Genomic DNA, 23,431 nt, shown 5'->3' on the forward strand with positions numbered 1-23,431 from the left:
GGCATCCTCATAGTTTGGTGATCCAAAAAAAAGGGTGCTGGCACATTGCTACCAGCACCTTTATTTCCAGACCGCCAAACTCGTAATGAGGGCCCATGAAGGTTGGAAGTTGGGAAGCGAGTGGCATGATGGGAATAATACCCAAGCAAATTCCACAAACATGATGTTGCATATTTGCACGGTCAGCTGTTGAACATGGCAGGTCTGTTCTAAAAACATAAAATCATTTCAACATATGTGTTTGACAGCATTTGCAAATTTGATATTTTTAGGCATTATATTTATTGGCATAAATCAAGATGGTTGCCATTACTAACTCCTCATGAATAACTGGCATGTGCTCTGGGAATAATGGTGTCATGGCTGAAGTGCCTCACAAGGTGAAACCGATGCTGGCAATAATTCCATCCTATTTCTTAATTCAAGCCGGATTCATGGCTTTTGAATTTGAAAATGTTGCGCTCTTTGCGCAATAGGATTTGTTGAACTTTAGGTTTCTCTGAAAATGTTACCACCAAAACCACAGGCTAACCAATACAATGTTTACTGTGACCACGGTTTAAACAGTGGCTCAATAAAGAGGATGCCATGGATTTGGTGAGGAAGATACTCTGATGTTCTGTTATACTGGTCTTACGAGTCTCTTCAAACACCTGCACATGTAAATTGGAAAAATATGTGACCTTGACCATGCTTTTTTTCTTTTTTTTATACTAATAGAATGAATTCTGGTGGCACTTCCCAGGAATCTTCTTCTCGTGCTAGAAGTTGGCCAATTGTTAGTTTCTTGTGGGGGTATTCTTGTGCCAAGGGCTGCAGCCGTCATCGTAACCATTAGATCTTACGGCTGAACACTAAGCACTGCTTGTGTGGTGTGTTTATTCTAGGATTTCATAGATGATTGAAACGTCTCAGAAATAATCTGCATATTTTGAGAGCGCCTCAAATAACATATTGATGGCAGAGGCTATTGGGTGACTAAGTGGCAAATACATTTTTATGAACCTTGGAAATAGAGTGGGAAAGCAATGTGGCAACACTTGATTTTTTTGACATAGGAACTGTGATCCTTGCTCTTGCAGCCAGTCATCCTCACGGATAATCCTTGTTGCAACTTCCACAGTTGTGTCCTGTTCCAAGGTATATTATATTTTGTAGCACAAATTAAGCAACAGAACGCCAGGGAACCGGGGGGGGGGCATTGTCGGTCTGGTAATGCCATGTGGCGTCATTTACAAGACCAAGCAAAGCGAGGGCTTTAACATAAGCCCCAGGGCATTACCAGACCGGTAATGCCCCCCCTCTGAGGGTCCTATTGCTATTAGTACCCCGGCACGGCTTACTGGGGTATTAATAGTATTTTTCTCAAGCAGAGAAGCAGCATCTCAACTCGAGAAAAAATAATGGCCACCATGGATTGGGGAGAAGGGACTATGTGCAGTCAGTGGCGTAACACAAGATCTGGGAGCCCCCTTGCGAGCCATGCTGAACCCTTCCCCCACCCCCAACTCGGCAACAAATGACGGGTCGCGTCACACTCTGGGCCGGCCTAGATTACCACGCTTGCGCAATACGTACAAACGTGCTGAAGGGGTATGGCGCACACTGCACTAGGAGAACGATATAAATATGTGTTTTAATGCAATATACAGCACACTTTCGGAGAAAAATTGGCTAAAAATCCACAGTGTTTGCTATTGTTTTGTAGGGTAACACCAATCCAATACATGCAAGTCACCAACAGTGCACATGAACATTAATGCTTGGCTATTAAAAATGCCATGCCAAAATGAAAACATGTCCAACTGGCTGCACAATGTAGACCAGTGTAGATACGTAGTAACATTACAGTAAAGCATGCCAGGCCACATTTAGACATACCTAGACTGGTTGTACCAAAATGCCAGTTCAAGCAATAAGACTCATCAAGAAGAGAGCATACATTCAAGCCTGCATCTCTGCAGCCTCTAACAACGCGGCCAAACTCTTTAAAATCTGCAAGGAACTGGCCAATCCTGTTGCTGTCTCTACCTCTCCTGTTCCCTCAACAGGCCCTCTGTATGGCTTTGGCCTCTCGCTTCTCGCCTAAAAGTCAGGACATCCTCTCCACTATCTCCTCTTCCTCTCTCTGCCCCCCGTTGGCTATCTCTCCCTCTCCTCTTCCTTTCTCCTCTTTCTCTCTAACACCCGACGAGGTTTCTAGACAAGTCCCATCTATGGAAGTGTTGTCTAAACAGGTGTTCGCCCACTCCTCCAGAACCATCAAGGACCATATTGACACCCTTGCTCCAGCCTTGGCCGATTTCTGTAATCATTCTGTTGCCACTGGAACTTTCCCCTCTCCCAAACTCTTAGAAAAGTTGGCCATCTCCCAGCTTACTCTCCACACTGAATCTGTTGGTTGTCTCCATGACCATTAGTCTGGTTTAAGAGCTGCCACAGGCACGGAAACTGCTCTCCTCAACACCTGCGAAGATCTGATCTCTAACCTTGATTCCAGCATTCCTTCTGTCCTCATTCTCCTTGAACTTGAACTTTCCTCTGCTTTCGACATGGTCAACCATGCCATACTGATCAATCGACTCAGTGAGAACCTGGGCATAATGAATCAGGCCCTGGAGTGGCTGGCCTCCTTCCTCTTGGACCACCCCTCCCAGGTCCAACTTGGTCCCTTTCACTCTGCCATCTCTCTCTATCTGTGGCGTTCCCCATGACTCCATTTTCTCACCCTGGTTTTTCAACCTCTATTTGGCCCCTTTGGCCGACCAGATCTCTACCATCTCCTCTAATTTCAGTGTTATGTGGATGGCACTCGGATTTCCTTCAGGCTCCCCTCAGCCTACTCTCCTCTCTCGCTCATCCCTGGTGTCATCTTCAACTCCACTCTCTCTTTCTCTCCTCACATCTCAGACGTAGCTAAGAAGTCGTACTACCAGCTGTACCTCCTCAAAGGGACTCTTGCCTTTCTCACCTCCGCCAAGAAGCTCATTGTCTCCAGAGCCCTGGTTCTCTCTAGGCTGGACTACTGCAACAGCCAATTTCTCAATCTGCCTTCCTCTACTCTCCGCCCTCTGCAACTAATCCAGAACTGGACTGCAAGACTCATCCTTGACCTCAAGCCCAGGGACCGTATCTCTCCAGCCATGAAATCTCTCCACTGGCTCCCGGTGACTGCAAGGATCAAGTTCAAGATCCTTTGCATTGTTCACAAGGTTTTCTGGGGCTGTGATCTGCACTACATCCAATGCTCTCTTCCAAAATACCTTCCATTTCGAGCCCTAATGGTTAGATGCTTCTCCAGGCCGAGAGGGGGGGTGGTAGATCCCTCTCCCCTGCAGGTGCCTCCCGCTGGAATGGCCTCCCTGCCACTCCCAAACTTGAACTGGACCACCTGAAGTTCTGGAAGCAGCTCAAAATGTTCCTCTTATCCTCTGCTTTCTCTGTCTCTCCCTCCCCTGCTGACCTACCTGATCTATCTGTCTGCTGCACCAACTGGTTACTTAGCTACCTCAGTCTCACTGAGTCCAGGCTCTTTCTTGATCAGTCACCCTTGCACTGCCTCTGGGCCTACCATGCAGTTAGGGGCTGTAACTGTAACCCTATAGTCCATTGTTCTCCTTGCACTACCCAGAGCCGCACTGCCCTGGCTGCACTTACTCAGAGCATTGCTGCCCTGTTTTCGCCTCCCATCTGCCTCGCACTTCCCCCCTCCCTTCTCGTTCTCGCACTTGCACAATCTGAATGACACAAGGCTTAGTTAGATCATTTGTCTTGTCCTCCCTCTGTTTTCCTTCCCTCGTCTTGTCGTGCCTAAAAACACCTCTTTACAGGTGAATTACATATGATTTATCATATCATATTTCTTTATCACAGATGCCCAGAAAAATGTACAGTGCCGCAGTAAGAAATGGCTAGACTGGCAGAACCCAAATGCCAGTCTAGCCAGGTAATTACACTTAGCAGGACTGCTTTATCAGAAATGCCCAGTTAAAAAAAAGTAATTCCAAATTGAGGAATGACTAGACTGGCTGCAACAAAATACCTCTCTAGCCACTATTACCACATATCATGCCTGCTTAGCATGTACGACCATTATGATTTATTGCACAATCCCACCCCACACCCCCACACATCCCCTCTCCCTCCCATCCCCTACCCCAAACTCCAAAATCAGCTCATTGGCACAGAATTACCTCCATGTCCCTCTTCCTTGTCCCAGTGCTTACGTATGAGGATCCTTGCCTTATAAGTAAGTACTGGGATGAGGAAGAGTGGGACTAGGAGTAATGAAGATTACAGGTAGCTAAATCAGGCATTACCTTCATGTACCTCTGTGGGATGTTTTAACCCACTCTGCTCTGCTCTGCGGCATCACTGTGTGCTGGTGGCACAAGAATCATCAAAATGGCCGCGAAAACCCCATGCGCGCCAAAACCTAAGGAAATTGCGCTCTATCAAGCACAAAAAGATGGCTGCCAAATCTACCATGCATGTTGTCAGTGGTGGAATGGAGACCGCACTTCTGAAACATGTCATTGGGCTGCCCAACATGTAAAAATGGAGCACAGATGAAAAGCAGTGCTTGCTGAAAGATATCCGAAATCTTGCAGTTCAATCTTTTCTTGGTTGCTGAAAATACGAAATGCTGGTCCTAAACACCCGCAAACATCCATCTTCTTGCGGGGCATCACATTTTACTGAAGTCAAGAAAGAATTGTGGAATTGCAATATCCTGGAAAGTTGAATTGGTCACAAAAACATCCACAGCCAGTTTGCCTGCCTATGAAAGCTGTCAAAACTTGGACGCAGTACCAGCGGCCGCCTGTGACTGTTTCAAAAGCCTGTTTTAAAACTGCAAGCTTGTACCATTAAGATCTAATGTCTAAAATCTAAGTGACCTGTCATCAAGAGTAACCTAGGTTGCAACTATTTAAACTTCATGGTTTAGAGTCTGGAATCAGTGTTCCAGATGTTTGTTTTAAAAGTGCAAGTTTATTTTTAACAAAGAAAAATGTAACAAAGTGACTTTAAAAGTAATCCTGATTCAAGCCAAAACTACAAACAACTTCCCCCACTGGGCAAGGCACCTCCCTTCTGCTCTCTGGGCCAGGAACTCACATTCAGGTGCTGAGTAAGAGGGGAGGGGCACTGGGGCTGCTCTGGGAAGAGCACAATGGGCTTCCGTCCAGGCATGGAGATGCTAATCAGGAAGGATTGTGAAGAGCCTCTGCCAGAAGGAAGTGGGCGGAGATTGCTGCTGAAGCTGCAAGAAGGAGAAGGAGGCGGGGACAGACAATTTTGTTGATTCACAATGGACCAAAAGCAGATTTCTAATAAGACTGATAATTTACTGTGGACAATTGTAAAAAAATATATAAACCCCAGTCTTCTGAACCTACATTTTTGCTGCACATTTTAAGAGGAGCCAGAACTGTGTGCTATGTTCTGGGACAGAACTGTAGAAATTGTGGTTTTATACCAAATGTATTGATGTCAGAAGCATGAAACATCGCACGCTGATGCCCATATACAATGCGCACATGTGTACAAATTTTAGACAAATTAAGAGATAGTGTCCCGGACAAAAAGTGCGAAATTCTGTCAAATCCAGACCCAAGATCCTACAGAGACGGGGCTTGGAATCTGTTCTCTCCTCCAATCATGGCAGAGGAAAGATTCTAGCCTATAGCCAACCTAGGGGGCGCGCTTAGGATGATCCAGCATACACACCCCTTTATCAAATGCATAAATAGAGTCAGCTGAGGATTTAGACACACACACATATTCACCCACCAACCGATTGCTGGCAGAGCACTTTGCAAGAGAACTACCAATTTTCCAGACTCCAGTAACTTGGCAAGCAGAAAGGCCCATTTCCATAGCAAAACCACTCTCAGCTAGGCCTTGAAAATTCCAGAAACCAGAATTTACCCCAGACCTTTAAGGGGAACCAAAGAACAGCCTTGCTGTGCTGTACGGCTTTCCTGCTAAGAATTATTGCCAGAATCCAAAGACCCAACCCAGTAGAGCTGTGCTGTGACCAGATAGCTGTGAACCAGAGCCATTGCAGATCCAGTCCAGTCCTACCGTGTGGTGACCAGAGCGCCTTGCTGATGGCATACCAGAGCGCCTTGCTGTCCAGTCTGGTGTGCCCAGTAGAATTCCTGTCCAGAAATCTTGACTGACCTGAATCCCTGACGGTTCTGTTGAAACCTACGTAGTGAGTATCCTTAGTATAGGACTGTCACTAGTTTATGAACTGTCCATAGTCATCCCTATCCAAACCCATCCTCTCTTATATCCAGAACTGCATTGTTAGAATACTTTTGAACTGCCTGAACTCTCTATCTCATCCCTATTATTTCTTCTGTACTAGTAGTGTTAAACCGATCTTTGCGCTGATATATATTTTTCTGAAGAAGGCTAGCGTCCCGGCAGGCAAAAACCACCCAGAGAAGTCCTGAGCAGGTGGCTGTGCTGTCGTGTAGTTTGTTTCTTCATAGTCCATCCCTAGTGTAAAGAAACCCTGTTTGTCTTTTCAAAAGCGCATCTTTGTTTTACAATTTGCCTCTATCTGAAAAACGACCTCCACAAACACGTCCATAACTTCTTCAATTTTCAGGCTAGAACGATTACCGCACGCGGAAAAGTTTGCCCAAAGTTTTTCGTTTTGGCAAAATCTAGAATGTGCAAAACAGCTTTTCATTGCACCCGACATCAAATTTACATTTTTCCATTGCTTATTACTCTCAAATCATTGCTAGTGTTTGTCTACAACCATGTAAAGCGGCTCCCAGAATTTAAAGCATTTCAGTGATTTAAGCTCATTTTTAGTGTTTTACCCATTCCATTCAAAGCCAACTTTAAACCATTTTGACAGTTTACCAATTAGTTCTGTTTCTCTCTTGTGTTTGCTGGGGGGAAATTGGGATTGATATATTTGCTTGAATTCTGCATTCCTGAAACCTGTTCTCTCTCTTTCTATTTCTTCATATTGCATATTGGGGGGAATTGAGGGGTGTGCAGGGGGAAAGAGTAACCATATTGCTATTGATTTGAACAAACCCACAAAAGTATTATTTCTGTGTTGCATTGTTTTTGCTCATTATTACTCCTGGTGATTAAAGAGATTGCTTAGTGTGACATCACCCCATTGGTGATTATTTTATCCCCATTAAAAATAGTGTGATTATATTGTGAAATACATAATAAATATTTTAACTTTGCAAACCAGCCTGATTCCTGGTTCATTGTGACCGGAGGGGTTAAACGAGAGGGGCGTGATATAAGTGGTACATCGTTCAGAATAAAATAACTTATAAACATACATAAATAATTAAGGGTTTCAGTTCAGCATTACACACTAGGCATTGACTTAGGTGAAGTGCCGGATTGAAATCACTTACACCTCTACCTCATCCCATTACTTGTGTATGAGACATAGTGCTTCATACACAAGTACTGGGATGAGAAAGAATAGGGCTAGGAGTAATGAAGATTACCAATAAGTAATCAAGGCATTAAACACAAGTAGTGGTGCAACACCATTGAGATGACTGGGCTTCAACACCTCCCCCCCCTGAGATTGTGGGCTATGTGGACTTGAGCTGGCTGACCTACAGAGCAGTTGCTGGACAGAAAACGGCACAGATGTTAAACGGCACCTGGGTTTCGCTGTTAACATGGGCCCGGCCCAACAATTACCAATGTACAGCATTTCACCATTAGTACCTGCATTCAAAACCACATTTTTAAGCAATTGAAATTGTGATGTGGGTTTATTACTTGCATGCCAGGGGAGTAATTGGAAGGAGGGTAGAGCAGGAACAGGAGACCAGTCATTCTCACAGCAGTCCATAAGTGGGTGCTTTCAGACTTAACAGAGAGAGTTGACTGTGTGTAACATTGAAGCTGCACTAGAATAGTCTCATTAAAATGTGTAAAGAAGTTAGATGCCCCCACACAAATAAGTTTGCTCCTCCCCACCACACGTGAAGTTAGTGCCTCTCCCAACATTTGAAGGGTTAGCCCACCTAAAATGTTGGTTTTGTTGTGCCCCTGAACACAAGCACACACATCATTCACCAAATATACACACGCACACCCAGCCATCCATACATTTAAGTGTGCAATCTTTCACCATACAGGCACACCCAGGCAGCCACCCATACATTTAAGTGTGCACCCTTTCACCATATAGGCACATCCAGGCAGCCACCCATGCATTTCAGTGCGCATCCTTTCACCGTACGCGCACACACATACATCATGGGGTTGAGGGGAGCCATAATAATATTATTTCTGTTAAGGACTGAACCATAACGAAAGTAATTTCTTTATGAAGGCAGAGTAACTTCAAAAATAAACTTTATTTTTGAAGTCATAGGGCTACCCCCACCCCATTACATGGAGGGGTCCAGCCTGGGTCTTCATGTCATGGGGTGGGGGTAGCCCGCGGACTTCAAAAAGAAAGTTTATTTCTGTATTCACTCTGCCTTCATACAGAAATGATTTCTGCTACGCCAGTGCATGCATTCCCTTCCCCCTTTCCATGGCGGCATTTCGCGAGGCAGAGATGTGCCCGGAACACTACTGTTCCCAGCGCCAGCGAGGCACAACGCAGCACAAGGTAAGTGGTGGAGGCTTAAATATGAGGAAAGGTGGGGTGGGGAAAGGGGACACAGTGGATGAAGGGGCACAGGGAACACATTTAGCAGATTCCCAGCAAGGGAAGATGGCGGCCTCCATCTGTGGAGACTCAGAGCGTGATCTTTCCCTGTGTGGTAAAGACCCTGTTCCGAGCCTCCTCGTTGGCTGGGAGGTTGCCACACCCCCTCGCTGGGTACTAATAAGGAATATGGCTCCGCATTGTTCTGCTGGTTTCACTTTAACAATTGTGTTCTGCCTTGATGTTTTTAAAGCTGCGCAGTCCTGTCTGCTTAATTTGTTAAATGTACCCCCCCATATTGTTAATTTGTTAAAGGCACCCCTTTTACAGGATTCCTATTTTTATGAAAGCCTGTTTTCAAAGGTGGACATTTCTAATCAGTGTTTGGGGTTCAGAAGTTGGAATGACCTTTTAGGCCAGGGACGTTGACGGGGGGGGGGAAGAGGGTGCGGGGGATTGTTCTCTATCTGCAAAGTAGTGTAGTGTAACTTTTATTGCACACGGTGTTTACAATCTCTGGGGAAGAAAAAGGGACCGTGTTCTTGTGCGGAAACAAAACCCAAACCTCTATTAAAAACGTCCATTCTTTCAGAGGTAAGCGTGACGACGACACATTCATGATTATCACTGCTCTCATCTTGTTGCCCTTTGCTGATCATACGCCCATTGTTGTTCTTGGCCCAGGCATCAGTCTAAAAAATGTTGCCATTGTGTGTTCCGTTGATTAAGACTTCCCCCCACTGCCTGAATGTTTCCTTTTCATGGCATCACTGCCCCCAACAAAGCCGAATGAGGGGCCACTAACAACAAAATGTGTTTTTTTGTTGCTGTTGAAGAAATGCCATGCTTTCACTGTTCTGTTGTTTGTGCTGCAGGATCCTAGTGAAGTTCATACTCATAAGGTGTTTCATGTTTATAGTTGTTTAGGTCTATTACTCTTTCACTTGTTAAAACTTTAAATTCATGCACCCAAGACATGAACCTCGGACATCAGCAAATGGCTTGAATGAAAATAACTCCAAGCCAAACGTAGCCATGTTCAGCTCCTACACAGTGAAGAAAAGGGCAATAACGGGAGACGTTCATTTTTAGTAATGCTTTCACTGGCACAGAATAGTTAATATGAAAAGCACTTTTACCAGGGGATTCCCCATGATGGCACCCCAACTGGCATACAACAATAATTAATTAGATTGATTAATACATCTTCACCCTCAACCCCAATGAACACAAAGACACTCTCTTGCCAGAGTCTCTGAAAAATTCTCCCAGAACACTTTTTTGAACATTCGATAAATTGCCCCGGTAAACAAAGGTTTTCTGCGTAAGTGCTCTTTTTTGCATTTAGGGTATTCATTTATTTCATTTTTAAAGTGCACAAACAACCCTGAGGCATTGAGGCACTGTTGCAGGTACAAGTCAAGAAGCGCACTTACATCTGTAATAAGAAACAAAGAAAAGTTGCATGGAAGAGAAAGTAGTAACAAACAGGTTGTTGAAAGGACTGCTGATGATATTTACAGGACTAAAGGCTGTGTGGTAGGATATGAGAAGAGCTGGGGCTTGAGAGCTCTGCAAAAGATCCAGTAAGATTTCTCAGCCTCGCAGCAAGGTAGGGGAAGCTAGAACTTCCTGCTGAGCATCTTTTGATTTTGGCCACGACTCGGCGGTCAGTGTATGGGGACCTGGTGGGTCTGGCGGAGAGCGCCTTGCTGATTCTGTGTGTGAGGTATGGGTGAGCTGTGTTTGATAAGCATGTGTGTGTGATGGAGAGAGTTTTAAATCTAATGCGCTCCTGGATGGGGAGCTAGTGTGCTTCTCTTCTAGCTTTGGAGATATGTTCTCTTTTGGGGTGTGCAGGGCTGCTCTCAAGGCATTATTGTGGACCACTTGTAATCGTTTTAGATTTCTCGCTGAGGTGCCTGTGAAGAGGACATTACAGTAGTCTATCTTCAAGCCAATGATAGCGTGGGCAAATGTGAGGCAGTTCTTTTTAGTGAGGAAGGGTCTGGCTGCATTAAGGACCTTGGAGGAGTAGGCTGCTGAGGAGGCAATGGCGCTTACTTGCCTAGACATGGTAAGTGAGGCGTCAAGGTACACTTCTAAGTTGAAGAAACTGAAATTGTGAAATTGTCGATCTTAAATGACGAGTACTGTTTGTCCAGCGACTTCAGGGAATTTGGAAGGCCGACAATTAAGATTTCCATCTTATTGATGTTAAAGGAGAGGTTGTTAGCCACCATGCATGCCTGAATGGTTGAATAGATGTTATTGAGGGAGGTAGAATCAGCTAAGTAGTTGCCTGAAAGTGGGATGAGGATTTACCTGTCAACAGCGTAATTAGTGTAGGCTATGCCTAGAAAGTTAAGAATGTTGAAGAGAGGCCTGGTCAATATATTGTAAAGGGTTGGGGTGATGCAGGACCCCTGGGGTACGCTGCAGGCAATGGGAGAGGGTGATGTGTTTGCAGTCTCTGAGAAGACCGTCAAGACCCTACCTTCCAGGAAAGGAGGCAATCCAGGCTGTGGCAGGTGGGGAGATGTTGGCATGTGTGGTGAGGTGTGACAAAGGATTTGGAGGTTTACCAAGTCAAATGCCGCGGATAGGTCTAGGAGGAGGAGCAAGGTAGACTTTCCTTCATCTCTGATCTCGTCACATTGATTCATTAGGCTGAGCAGTGCCGATGCAGCCCTGTGACCTGGGCAGAAGCTACATTGGCGTATTCCTAAAATTAGGTTGTCTTCCAACAAGCGCTGAACCTGCATGTAGGCTGTGCTGTCTAAGACTTTTAATAGGAAAGGGACTGTGGTGGTTGGCCTATAATTAGATGGAATTGCAGGGACAAGGGTGTTTTTTTTAGTAAGGGGAGGACCCATGATTCTTTGAGGGATGGTACTCTTAGCGAAGCATGCATTTATAAAGGCAGTCATGACTGGGGCTAGCACATCAGCACAATCTTTGATGAGAGTTGCCGGGCAAATGTCGCCTTTACATTTGGAGGGTTTAAGGCTATTAATCAGTTTAAGGACTTCACTTTCCAAGAGATCTCTGAAACCAACCTATTTGGAGGATGGAGTGAGGGGACGGGGGTGCAGCTGATATTGGTGGCTATAGGGAGGGTGCGAAAAAGGGTTTGTTGATTGATCATTTTTCAGTGAAGGGTGTTGACCTTCTTGTCATGGCTGGTGGAAGTGGGTTGGGTGTGATTTTTGGTTTTGCGGGTTTAGGGATGGAGAAATGGACGATGAAGTGGTCCGAGCAGGGGCATGGAGTTTTGATGCTGGAGGTGACCTGCCAATTGTGATCAGCGATCCAATCTAAGTTACGTCCTTTGCAGTGGGTGGGCTTAGTGCTACGCTGACAGAAGCCTAGAGTGTGTAGGGCATCAGATAGAGATGAGGCTTGTGCATCACTTGGGTCGAGTAATCCTAGATTGCGGTCACCTAACAGGATGATTTTGGATAGTATGAAGGAGGCTTGCCTGGAAATTTTGAGTGGGGCCATGTGGCCGGTAGCTAAGGTGGCTAGTGATGGTGCATGTGGGTGAAGGTGTGAATCTGAAGGTTAAGATGTTAGTATTTCCTTCAATGGTGTGTTGCACCGTCTTAAGGGAAGTGCATCTCTGGCTATCAAAGCCGCACTGCCTCCTCTAGATGTGGGTCTGTCGTACCTGAAGATACTATAACCTGAATGCATTGCTAGGGCTAGTGCTGGGCCAGATGCTTTGTGAAGCCAGGTCTCAGTGATGGATAGGGTGTCAAGGTCGTGTTTAGTGATGAGGTCATGGATGTCTAGAGCATGGGCTGGCAGTGAGCGTGCATTAATGAGGGTGCATATCATGAGTGGGAGAGTGGCTAGGCTGGGGTAAAGGGGCTGGGGCTCATGTTTAGCACAGGAGAGGCTATGCGTGGAGCTGGGCTAGGTGACAATGGTCTGGGTAGAGGCTTGTGCTGGTTAGTTTCTGGTGGAGGTGTAACCTTGGTTGTATTAATAGGTGGATTGCGGTTGCTGTGGGTGTTTATGAGCTGGGATGGATGGGTAGAGAGTGGGAGTGAGGTGGCTATGTGTGGTTTAGGAGAACCTTTAGTGGAGCTATTGGAGGAATGATGGGGGAGTTTTGTAAGCTTAGAGTGTATATTGGGTGCTCTTTTTCACGATTGGAGAGTTCGCCCGGACATTTATGGATCAGAGGTACATAGTTCTACTTGACAAGGTGCAGAGTGGGTGGTGCTGTGCTGTCGTGTATTTCCAGTGGGGCTGGGTCTTTGAAAGTGAAGATGGATTGTTGGAAGTGTGTTTCAGTGCGGGTGCATATGCGTAGTGAGGTATTCCTTGTATGCAGCTTAGGGTGTGCAGATGTTAATGTTAAAGGTATTTATATAGCGCACCCTCACCAACAGAGTTGGTCTCCAGGCGCTCAGGAGAATCTGTAAACAAAAAGGTGGGGGTGGGTTAGTGGGGGAAGAAGCCGTAGGAAAGTGAGAGCTGGTGTACGGTTGGCAGCTTCAGTTCAGGTTTCACCATAAACTGAGCTTGTGTGTGCATATAGGATCGAAGAGAGTCCTCACGGGCTGTTGTTGCGGTCTATGTGTTGATTATTGTTGCAGTGTGGTGAAATCCATGCGGTTTGCTGTGAGAGAGGTGGTTGTGTGGGTTTTTGTGAGAATTTATGTATGCAGAAATGTTAGTGGGTTGTATGTCTCATAATCCTTGTAGATTAGTTTTATGTATCAGGTTGTCATACTGGGTAGGTATATTCTTTCTCTTGGTTCACTGACTGTCTGGTTTCTGGGTGACACCGTGGCTGGTTTCTAGCAAATTTATTGGGCTTAGTAACTCCGGTTCGGCAAGTATTATCCTCTAGTTCGATATTGCTGTTATAGTGTCATTCACCAGCTCCTGTCTATTTGCTGTCGGTAGTCCATTGGGTGGCATAATCTTCTCTTCCCATTCCGGACTGTCTTGTTTCAGGGGCAGTGGGGAGGCTGGGCTCCAGCTAAGTTACTGAGCTTAGTAGACCCAGGTCGGTGGGCATTATCCCTGCTTAGGTAGTGGTGTTATATTATCATTCCCCGCTCCCTCCTATCTTTTTACTGTCGGTGGTCCATTGCTGCCCGTGTTTACGAGGTGGGCCAGGTGTTATTGCTGGGTCATACTTTGCTCTCCTTTCCTATGATCTGTGGGTATTCTTCGGTATGATTCGATGTGGTTTGTCTTTTCATTGATAAGTGGATATGTTGCAGATCTGTATATCCTTACTTTATAAGGGTTGATGACTTATGGAATCAGGATAGGTTCTTCTCTCTGCCTATTTCCTCTGTGCATGTACTAATGGGCATTATTTCTCGTTAGGGGGTGAAGAGCCATGATTTGAGGAGTTTCCTTAATTGTAGGTGATCTCTTGTGTTCCGTATGTTCTTTGGTAGTTTGTTCCAGGTATTTGGGGCGAGGTGAGAAAAAGAGGATCCTCTGAGGTTTCTCTTGTTGTATGACTTAGGTTCCAAACGGATGTCGATGGATCTGAGTGGCCGTATAGTGTAATGTACGTTTAGTTTTCTTCTGAGGAACTCTGCACCTAGGTCGTGGATTGCTCCATGTGTTATGCACATTGATTTGAACTTGATCCACTGTTTGATGGGTAGCCAGTGTAGCATTTTCAGTGCTGGTGTGATGTGTTCTCTTCGAGGTAGTTTAAGGAGCAGTCTGGCCGCCGCATTTTGTATGCGTTGGGAGTTTATTTAGGAGTCGTTCAGGCATGCGTAGATATAGGATGTTGGCGTAGTCTAATCTGGACATGATGAGGGCGATGACGGTAGTTGTTTTGTTGGTGAATTAAAGGAATTGTAGGATCCTTTTAACCAATCGCAGGAGAAAAAAGCATTTCTTGATTAGGGCGTTTACTTGTGGCTCTAGCGTGAGTTTGTTGTCCATCAGGATTCCCAGGTTTTTTTACAATCGCTGATCGGGCTGGGATTTCAACAAGTTCAGCTGGCCATGGGATGTAGAGGTCATCTTCTGCCATTTTTTTTGATGATCATTATTTCTATTTTGCCTGGGTTGAATTTAAGGTAGATTAAGCTTAGCCAGTTGTATATTTCACAAAGGCAGTTCTCTAGTGTTGAATTGTCTTCTTGTGAGTCTTGTATTTTGTAGATTATTTGTGTGTCATCAGTGTAGTTGTAACAGGTGAGGCCATGTCTTTCGATGATTTTAATTAGCTGTGATAGGTAGATGTTGAATAGTAGTGGCGAGAAGGGTGATCCTTGCAGGACTATGCATGGAATGCTGTGGAAGCGTGAGCAGAGTCTCTGATTTCTGAGCGTGGTTGGTGCAGGGGTCACCAGAGATGGCCAATGGGTCTGTGTCGGGGGGAGGCTCCTGTCCGAAAGTGTAGCTATGATGAAAAAACCCATAAATGACACTGCGCTCAATGCTACAAGGTGATTTAGTATATTTAGAAAAGTGCCCTTCCTGATGACACACGTTTCGGTCTACCTTAAGACCTTTCTCAAATCAGGGCTTGTTTCCTTAAATGCCCCTAATAGGTTAACAAACTTGTCTGCTCATCAGTACCCGGGTTAGATCCCTTGTGAATGCATTCAGGCGTTCAATTGCGTGGTTCCTTTGACTCGAGGAATCACCTTGTAACATTGGGCGCAGTCTCATTTTTGGGGGTTTTCATCATACTTACCTGTTCATGTGGTCTTCACTTGGCTAAACCACTAAACCAGTGAGATGTGACCTACTGCACTTTACGGATCTAATTAAGGAACACAGATAGCACTGGGATAAATATGTCACCATGTTAGACCAGACCTCGATAGCCGAGAACCTCTGAAACCCTGTCCGAAAGTGGTTTGTTAAGCTGCGAGCAAAGCATTCCATAGTGCTCATGACAAGTATGGGAGCGATTAACGGTCCGTTGTTGTGGGATCTGTATGAACTTTTGGCTGTGGCTGCATTTACAGTTTGGTGTGGAGGGGGATTGGGAAGCATCTGCTGATGGGTATTGCGTCTAAGGACAGATTTGGACTGATTGAGGTATTGGTAATAGGGGCGGAGTGCCAGACTAAGGTTGCACCGTAAGCCGATTGGGCATTCCTGTCCACCCTACCCCCACTGTCTCTACCCTCACTCCTCTACCCCCACTATTTCCAACAAAATCTGCACACCCTACCCCAACTCTCTCTACCACCACCCTCTGCACTCTCATAGCCCCCACCCAACCACACTCTCTCTACACACACCCCAAGTCTCTCTACCCCTACCTACCCTAACCCCACTCTTCTAAAGCCAATCCACCCACCCTAGCCCCCACCTTCTCTACCCCACCTACTCATCCACCACTCTCTGTACTGACACCCACAAATCGTACCACCACTCTACCAACCCTACCCCGCTCTCTCTACACCCTCCCACACTACCCTCACTTTCTCTACTCCAGCAACCCTACCCCACTCTCTCTACACCCAGCCTACCCCCACTCTCTACACCCACTCTTTCCCCACTCTCTCTACCCAAACACACCCACCCTACCCTCACTCCCTCTACCCAAACACACCCATCCTACCCTCACTCCATCTACCCAAACCCACCAATGGTGAAGCAGAGGCCCCCATATGTCCTGGCGGAAGGCCGCCTTTGAATTCATAAAGAAATTATTTCAGATATGGTCCTGTAACAGAAATAATTTCTTTATGAAGGCAGAGGACTTCAAAAAGAAGCTATTCCTTTTTATAGTCATAGACCCCCTCACCCCAAAACATGGAGGCTTCCAGGTTGGAGGCTTCCATGTCACAGGGTGGGGAGCCTTATGACTTCAAAAAGAAAGTGTTTCTTTTTTTGAAGTCCTTCTGCCTTCATAAATGCATTATTTCCATTACGGTAATCAGTCCCGTAAAAGAAATAATGTCTTTATGCAAGCAGAGTGACTTCAAAAAGAAATTATTTCTTTTAAAGTCATAGGGTCCACTGCACACTGTGACATGGATGCCTCCAGCTCCATGACGGGAACACGCGTCCTGCTGCAGAGAGCTGGAGGCCTTGTTCCCTGTCCTGAATCAACGAATTCAAAAGGTAAGAAAATGTATTTTGTGTAAATGTGTATGCGTGCATTTAAGCATGTCTATAATGTAATGTGTGTGAATGAGTGAGTGGGTGCATGATGTATGGGTGGCTGACTGAGTGTGCGTATGCGAATGTATTGTGAAGGGATGCACGTGTAATTGTATGGGTGACAGGGTGGGCGTGTGTGAGTGTATTATTAATGGTGTGTACTTGTGTTTGATGCCTGGGTTAATTATTTCTAATCTTCATTTCTCATAGCCCTACTCTTCCTCATCCCAGTACTTATGTGTGAGGCACAGTGCCTCATACATACATACTGGGATGAGTTAGAGGGACATGGATGTAATGCCTGGCTTAGTTACCTGTAATCTTCATTACTCCTAATCCTACTCTTCCTCATCCCAGTACTTACCTACGAGGCAAGATGCCTCATAGGTTAGAAAGGTAAGGGAGGAAGAGAGGTGTGGATGTAATTCTGTGCAGAGGAGTTGATTTTGGCAGTTGGGAGAGGGGACATGTGGGGGTATCGTGTCCCAAATCATAATGGTCATCCATGTCCAGGATAAGCAAGCATGATAAGTGTTATTAGTGGCTAGACTGGCATTTTGGTGCAGCCAGTCTGTTTCTTACTGTAGCATTGTATATTTGTCTGGACATCTGTGTTAAAATAACCATGATAAGTGTTATTGCTTTCGCCTGGCATTTTGGTGCAACCCCTCTAGGTATGTCTTAATGTGCATGTTTTACTGTAATATGTTTATTATGTGTCTAAACGGGCCTACATTGTGCAACCAGTTGTACATGTTTTCATTTTGACCTGGTATTTTTTTTAGTTTATTACAAACTTTTATCAATATGTAAATTTCCAAATTAATTCACTCCTACTTTGATAAATGTATAATGCATCATACTCGTTATCAGAGGTTGCATGCTTCATGGTCCAAAAGTTTAGTGCCTCACTTATGATTCAAAGCTTGGTTTATGGCATTTTTTAATAGCAAAGCATTATATTATAGCATTAATGTTCCTGTGCTCTGTTGGTGACTTGCACGTATTGGATTTTTGGATTGGCGTTACCATACAAAACAAGTGCAAATGCAATGGCTTTTAGCCACCTTTTCCCATAATGTGAGCTATACTATGCATGAAAACACATCTCTATATCTTTCTCCTAGGGCTGTGTGTCGCTGCAGCAGCATAATCATCATGTATATTGCGCAAGCGTGGTAGTCTATGCCAGCCCGGTGTAACGGTTTATTGAGAAGCCACCCTCAACACAGGGAGTTCCTTCCCTGCCCACCCAAGTGGTTACACAACAAACTATTGAACCGATCATTTTCTTCAGCCATATCTCAGGCACATATCATGCTCCTTGGATCCCTCTCCCCAGAGCTAACAATGAGCCAAGAACCAGGTCGGTGTACGGGAAATATATTGGTATTTATTTAAATTAAAAGGAATAGAAATTAGCACTAAAATGTCAAACACCACTTTGTCCGTGGCACAACACAATCAACTTCTCGCAGCATAAATAAATTACAAAAGTGAGTTAAAAAGAGCACAACCACAATGCTTCACTTTCTGCAGATTTCACTTCACAATATAATTACACTGATCAATAACAAAGGCACTTATAGTGTGATTTTGATTTTCCTGCAGGCTGAAAAGGCTAGCAGTAGGATTTCAAGGTTGCTAATTATGATTTTACCCACACGTTTGGTTTAAAATAAACAAAGGGTGATTATCAGTTTGTTTTTCAGATCCCCTCCCCCCCTTGCTTTGGCCTATGTTGGGAAGTCAGACAGAAAAATTGTAAAGCTTTGGGGAGTTTTGGATTTCAGACGCCACCCCCCCCTTACTGAATGGCGTGTGTTGGGGAAGGTGGATAAAAAGGTTGGACTGATTTAAGAACAACGACACCTCTCTTCCTTAAAGAAGTCAGAGCCAGCTGGACAAGGATTACCCAATTAAATTATAGGCTATAGTTTTCAGTGAAAACCGGGATGTGAGATTTGTTAATTTCGAATTTTAACACAATTCACCCTGTAGTGTTCTGCAAAATGGGGAATTAATTAAATTAATATTTTGGGGTAAATAGGCTAAAGATATACACAGTTTTGCCTCCCCCCACTATAAAGGGAAAGGATTCAAGGCAAGCAGACTTCCCCCACCTTTTGGTTTCCCAGGGCTCAGTTCTACTTACATAGAAAGCCTCTGTTTAAGGTTCAGGAAAGCCAGCTGCATCTCAGGACACTCTGGAAAGATCGGGCAGGGGTCTGGTCACTCCACTCTCAAAGATGGCCTCCCGCTCTCCACCATAGTACCCATTCAGCTTTGAGACCTTCCTAGAAATAGACAGCTCCACCCAGATACATGCTCAGCAATCTCCTCTGGTGTCTCCTTACAGCTGTCAGATGGTACGTTTCAGCAGCCTCCCTGATGGTCCGTCTCTTCTCTCTGTCTGTCCCTGTGTGTCTCTTTTTTCTTTCTGTCTGTTCTAGTGCAGTCCCTCTTACATAGCAGCAATGACACCACCAATTTGACAATCTTGGGCAAATAGCCTGAAATAATTCCTGCCACTAGGATTGGACAGTTGCCGTTCTCTCTCCTCCCAAACCCATCCTCCAAGTCAGGATTGGTTTAGGGGTCTGGAGAAACATATGGCAATTTCCATCTGTAATCGCCCTTTGTTCTCCTTTCAACTTTTTGCCAAAACCTAGTTATGTATCACAACTTCATGATTTTACTAGCAACTGCCATACTAAACATACGACCACCAAATCTGTACCTTGTAGCATGGCCATGTGGCACATTTCTGCCATTTCCATAAAAAGCACAACAGTTATGAATGTGAGTTATTAAGCATATCCCTAATTTCATGTTCCACCCGCTTACCAACTCTCAAATTTGGAACATGTTCAATTCAGCCAGAAACCTAGTCTAAACACCCATTACAGTTCCCAGAGTCACAGGTAGATGAAATTTATAGCCCCCAAATCACCTGGAAATTAAATAAAAAATGGTACAAAAATGAAATCAATACGCCTTATTGTTGTGGAGAAAGAGGCCTAAATGATAACAGTCCTTTCTTATTAACGGTGAATCTTCATGTGGGGCAAAATGGCCCTTTTCTGCCTTCTGGTTATTTGTTTTCACTAGGTCAGCCTGTACCTTTATCAGTCTCCTTTGTGTTGGAAGCGTGCTCTTTGAAGTGGGTGCCCTCATTTTCACACATATTAATCGTGCTCCAGTCAAGGGGTAACTTTTTTTTAAGTCAATGCTTTCAGAGCCAGCAGGTCTGGAGAACACTGAATTTTGACACCTTTAGATATTGCAATTGGTAATTAGATGTGACATCCAGGCTGGGAGTGCAAGATTTCCTTGCAATATTTTGCCCACAGCTAGCAAAAGGATCTGCCTGGGTCTGACATTTTCCATGAAGACAAAGTGGCTCTTCAAATGTCACTGGTGTTCTGTAGGTGACACATAAAACATGATGTGCGGGTTGACCAAAACCAATATATATTGTTTTCTTGACATTTTTCACTTGACATGAACAGAGATATTTGTTTTCACTTTTACTTTTTCTAAAAGGCTGTTTGTTTTCAATGTTTAACAATCCTGTTTTCCATGTGACAGGGATCTTTGATTCCTCCTTTTGTAAATTAAAATGCTGCTTATACATTGGTAATGACAGGTAGGCCCCTTTCCACATGGCTCTTCAATTTTCCTTGAAAAACAAAAACAAAAAGGACAGGCTGTTGTTTCATTGTTTAAAATCTTGCTATTCATGTGAAAGAGACTTCTATTTTGAGCCTTTAAATTACCACACAGACTGTAACGCAACCCGAGAATTGCTGCTAAGTATTTGGGGGGGCGTGCCCTCGGCATGGCTCGCAGGAGGGGCACATTTTGTTCTACACCACTGCCACCCACCTATCCTACCCATCCCTCTCTCTAACACCACCCACCTTTCCCTTACTCCCGCTACCCCACCTATCCTCACTCCCTCTATCTCCACACACCCTATCCCCACTCGCTCTACCAGCCCTCACCCTACCCCCACTCTCTCTACCCCGAGCCACCATCCCAACCCATCCACCCTATCCCCACTCTCTCTACCTTCAGCCACTGAACCCCACTCACTCTACCCCACTCACACACCTACTTCCACTCTACACCCAACCACCACACTACCACTCTCTCTACCCCACCTATCCCCAACCCACTATCTCTATCATCACCCCAACCCTACTCCATACAACTCTCTAAAAACCCAACTCTCTCACCCTCACTCGACCACTTTATACCCACTCTACCAACTCTCTCTAACCCCACTCACTCTACCAACTCTCTCACCCCACTCACCCTAACAACACTCTCAAACTGCACCCACCCTACAACTTCTCTCTACGCTAGATCCTATCTACCTCAACCAACTCACCCTATCCCCGCTCTCTACCCCTACCCACTCACACCATGCCAAGCCTCATCCACCCACCCTACCCCCTCTCTTTTACCAAACTCACCTCTCTCTACCGCCACCCATTCTATCACCTCTTTCTCTACAAGCCTACCCCATCTATTTACCCCCAGCAGGCACCTTACCCCCTCCCTCCCCAGCCCCACCCACCCTACACCCTTTATTACCAACCCACCCTACCATCAGCCTCTCTACCCCACCAACTCTCTTTACACTCTCTTTCTTTAATCAACACAACCCCCTTATCACTTTACCCCAACCACACACATTACCCCTCTCTCTCTAATCCCACCCACCCTACACCCATTTTACACCCACCCATCTTTATTCCTCCACCCACTGTACCCCCTTTCCCTATCCCCTCTCATCCTTCCTCTCACCCTCTCGCTTTATTTCTTACCGTCTCACTCTTTCTCGCTCATATTTCCTCTTGCTCACCATCAATGGCACCCTCTATCAATGACTTCCTTCCTTGCTGGATTCACCTTCTCATTCTCTTGCACACCTGCACCCCTTATAGCATCCTCCTTTGAAACACTGCACTCTCCTCCTTGCATCCTGGTGCCTATAAATGCGAAATGCAAAGAACAACAGCGAACACCAAAATTATTCTCACTGCCAAGGCTTGTTTTACAAATCGCAAACCTAACTGTGAAGCAACGGCTACCTGTACAATGGTCGATAGTGAAAGGTTACAATAACATGGATACACGCAGGCGGATACTTGGATGGATGTGGAGAGGGGGCATAAAGATGCTTACAGGCACAGGCTACAGATTAGAGAGCGAAAGACCGACCCAGTCTTAATTCGTAAGCGTCTGCAGCTGTGCTCCCAGTGTAGCTATTTTCCTGTCAGGTTAAAGAAATATGACCATCCTAACCGAAATGAAGGTTTACATTTTTAACGGGGACTAACTCACAGGAGAGCCACAGAACTCGGCAGCAGCAGAATGTGTACTGTGGCACAGTCACCCACCGTTGCCCCTCTTAAAAGCCACCCGACCCTCACAGGATTGTCAGATCTCGTGGTAGGAAAACTGTGCTCCCTGAGCCCCAACAAAGTTCTAGTTAATGCCACCTGGAAACCAGTGTTTTTATGCATTAAACAGAGTTGAAAATGCTTGCAGGCCCAGAACAACCAGCTGGAAAGCGGACACCCATCTGTACAGGTACATTGGTGTCATTTAAAGTATATGGTTGCAAACATCATAAAAAGTCTCAAACATATCAGGACGTCCCAAGCACCACACAACTTTGCAAACATTGCTCAAAGTTGTAAACATTGTATGCAGGGATCCAGGTAAGATTTTGAAGCTGGGTTATGTTACTTCCATTTATTGAAGTTGGAAAATGTATTAGGGGGAAGTAGACATTCCCATTACCAATGGGAATGTATTTTAGGCAAGTAAAAATATGTTTTAACTTTAAAATCAGACTTCAAACACAAATCTTTGAAGCTAGTAATGTGTGGAAATTAAAATATGCATTTGTGTTCCTCTTCTGGTCAGGCAGTAATAACATTAGAGCGCCTTCCTGTAGCACTGCTCTGTTCGTGCCGCTGATCCGGACATATCTATGGGGCTGTGTGGGTAGAAGCACTGGGCAAAGTCCTATGTGTCTACTCTCGACTTATCTTCCTAGGGAGTAAAAGTACTCGGAACACCACTTATCTGTAGGGCTAATTTTATGGCATAATACAACATGGCATAGCAGGCCATGATGAAGCAGAGCATGGCAATGGGATGATGCAGGAGTCCATGTGGCCCTTTCTCTCCAAAGAGAACTGCACAAACATAGCCAGAGCCATCACTGGCTCCAGGCTAGACTACTGCAACGTACTCTTTCTAGGAACTTCCAATAAAAACCTGGAGAGGCTACAAATCATACAGAACAGTACTCTCCGTGCAGCCCAAGGCATTGCCAAAAGAGAACACATCTCGGAGGCCAGGTAACTAGCCCACTGGCTCCCAATACAAGAAAGAATCGTCTTCAAAGCTCTACACTGACCCACAAGTGTATTCACCGCACTGCTCCTGTTTACCTCTCACAAAGGATCCACCCCGTCTCCTCCACAAGGCCAACTAGATCACCCTATACCAAAATGCTCTATGTGCCACTAGTAAAAAGAGCCAGAGCGGGCAGATCCAGCTTCCCATATCTTGCACCCACACACTGGAATGCCCTACCTCCCACAATCCGAGGTGAGGCCTCCC

At 45.2% G+C, this 23,431-nt stretch overlaps 1 protein-coding gene and 1 long non-coding RNA gene across 2 annotated transcripts in view; both read right to left on the bottom strand.

Moving 5' to 3' along the window:
- The window catches only part of LOC138582868 (cytochrome P450 2C23-like), a 294,173-nt gene that overhangs the window by 261,746 nt on the left and 8,996 nt on the right, over positions 1 to 23,431 (bottom strand). The gene's annotated exons all lie outside the window — the stretch shown is intronic.
- LOC138582870 (uncharacterized) lies at positions 18,157 to 21,818 on the bottom strand. Its single transcript, XR_011305095.1, has 2 exons — positions 21,619 to 21,818; positions 18,157 to 20,465 (listed from the first exon to the last, which is right to left on the bottom strand). It is a non-coding gene; the product is annotated as an uncharacterized lncRNA (long non-coding RNA).

This window comes from Ambystoma mexicanum, chromosome 3q, assembly GCF_040938575.1.
Source record: "Ambystoma mexicanum isolate Mex_15411 chromosome 3q, UKY_AmexF1_1, whole genome shotgun sequence".
NCBI classification, from domain to species: Eukaryota; Metazoa; Chordata; class Amphibia; order Caudata; family Ambystomatidae; genus Ambystoma; species Ambystoma mexicanum.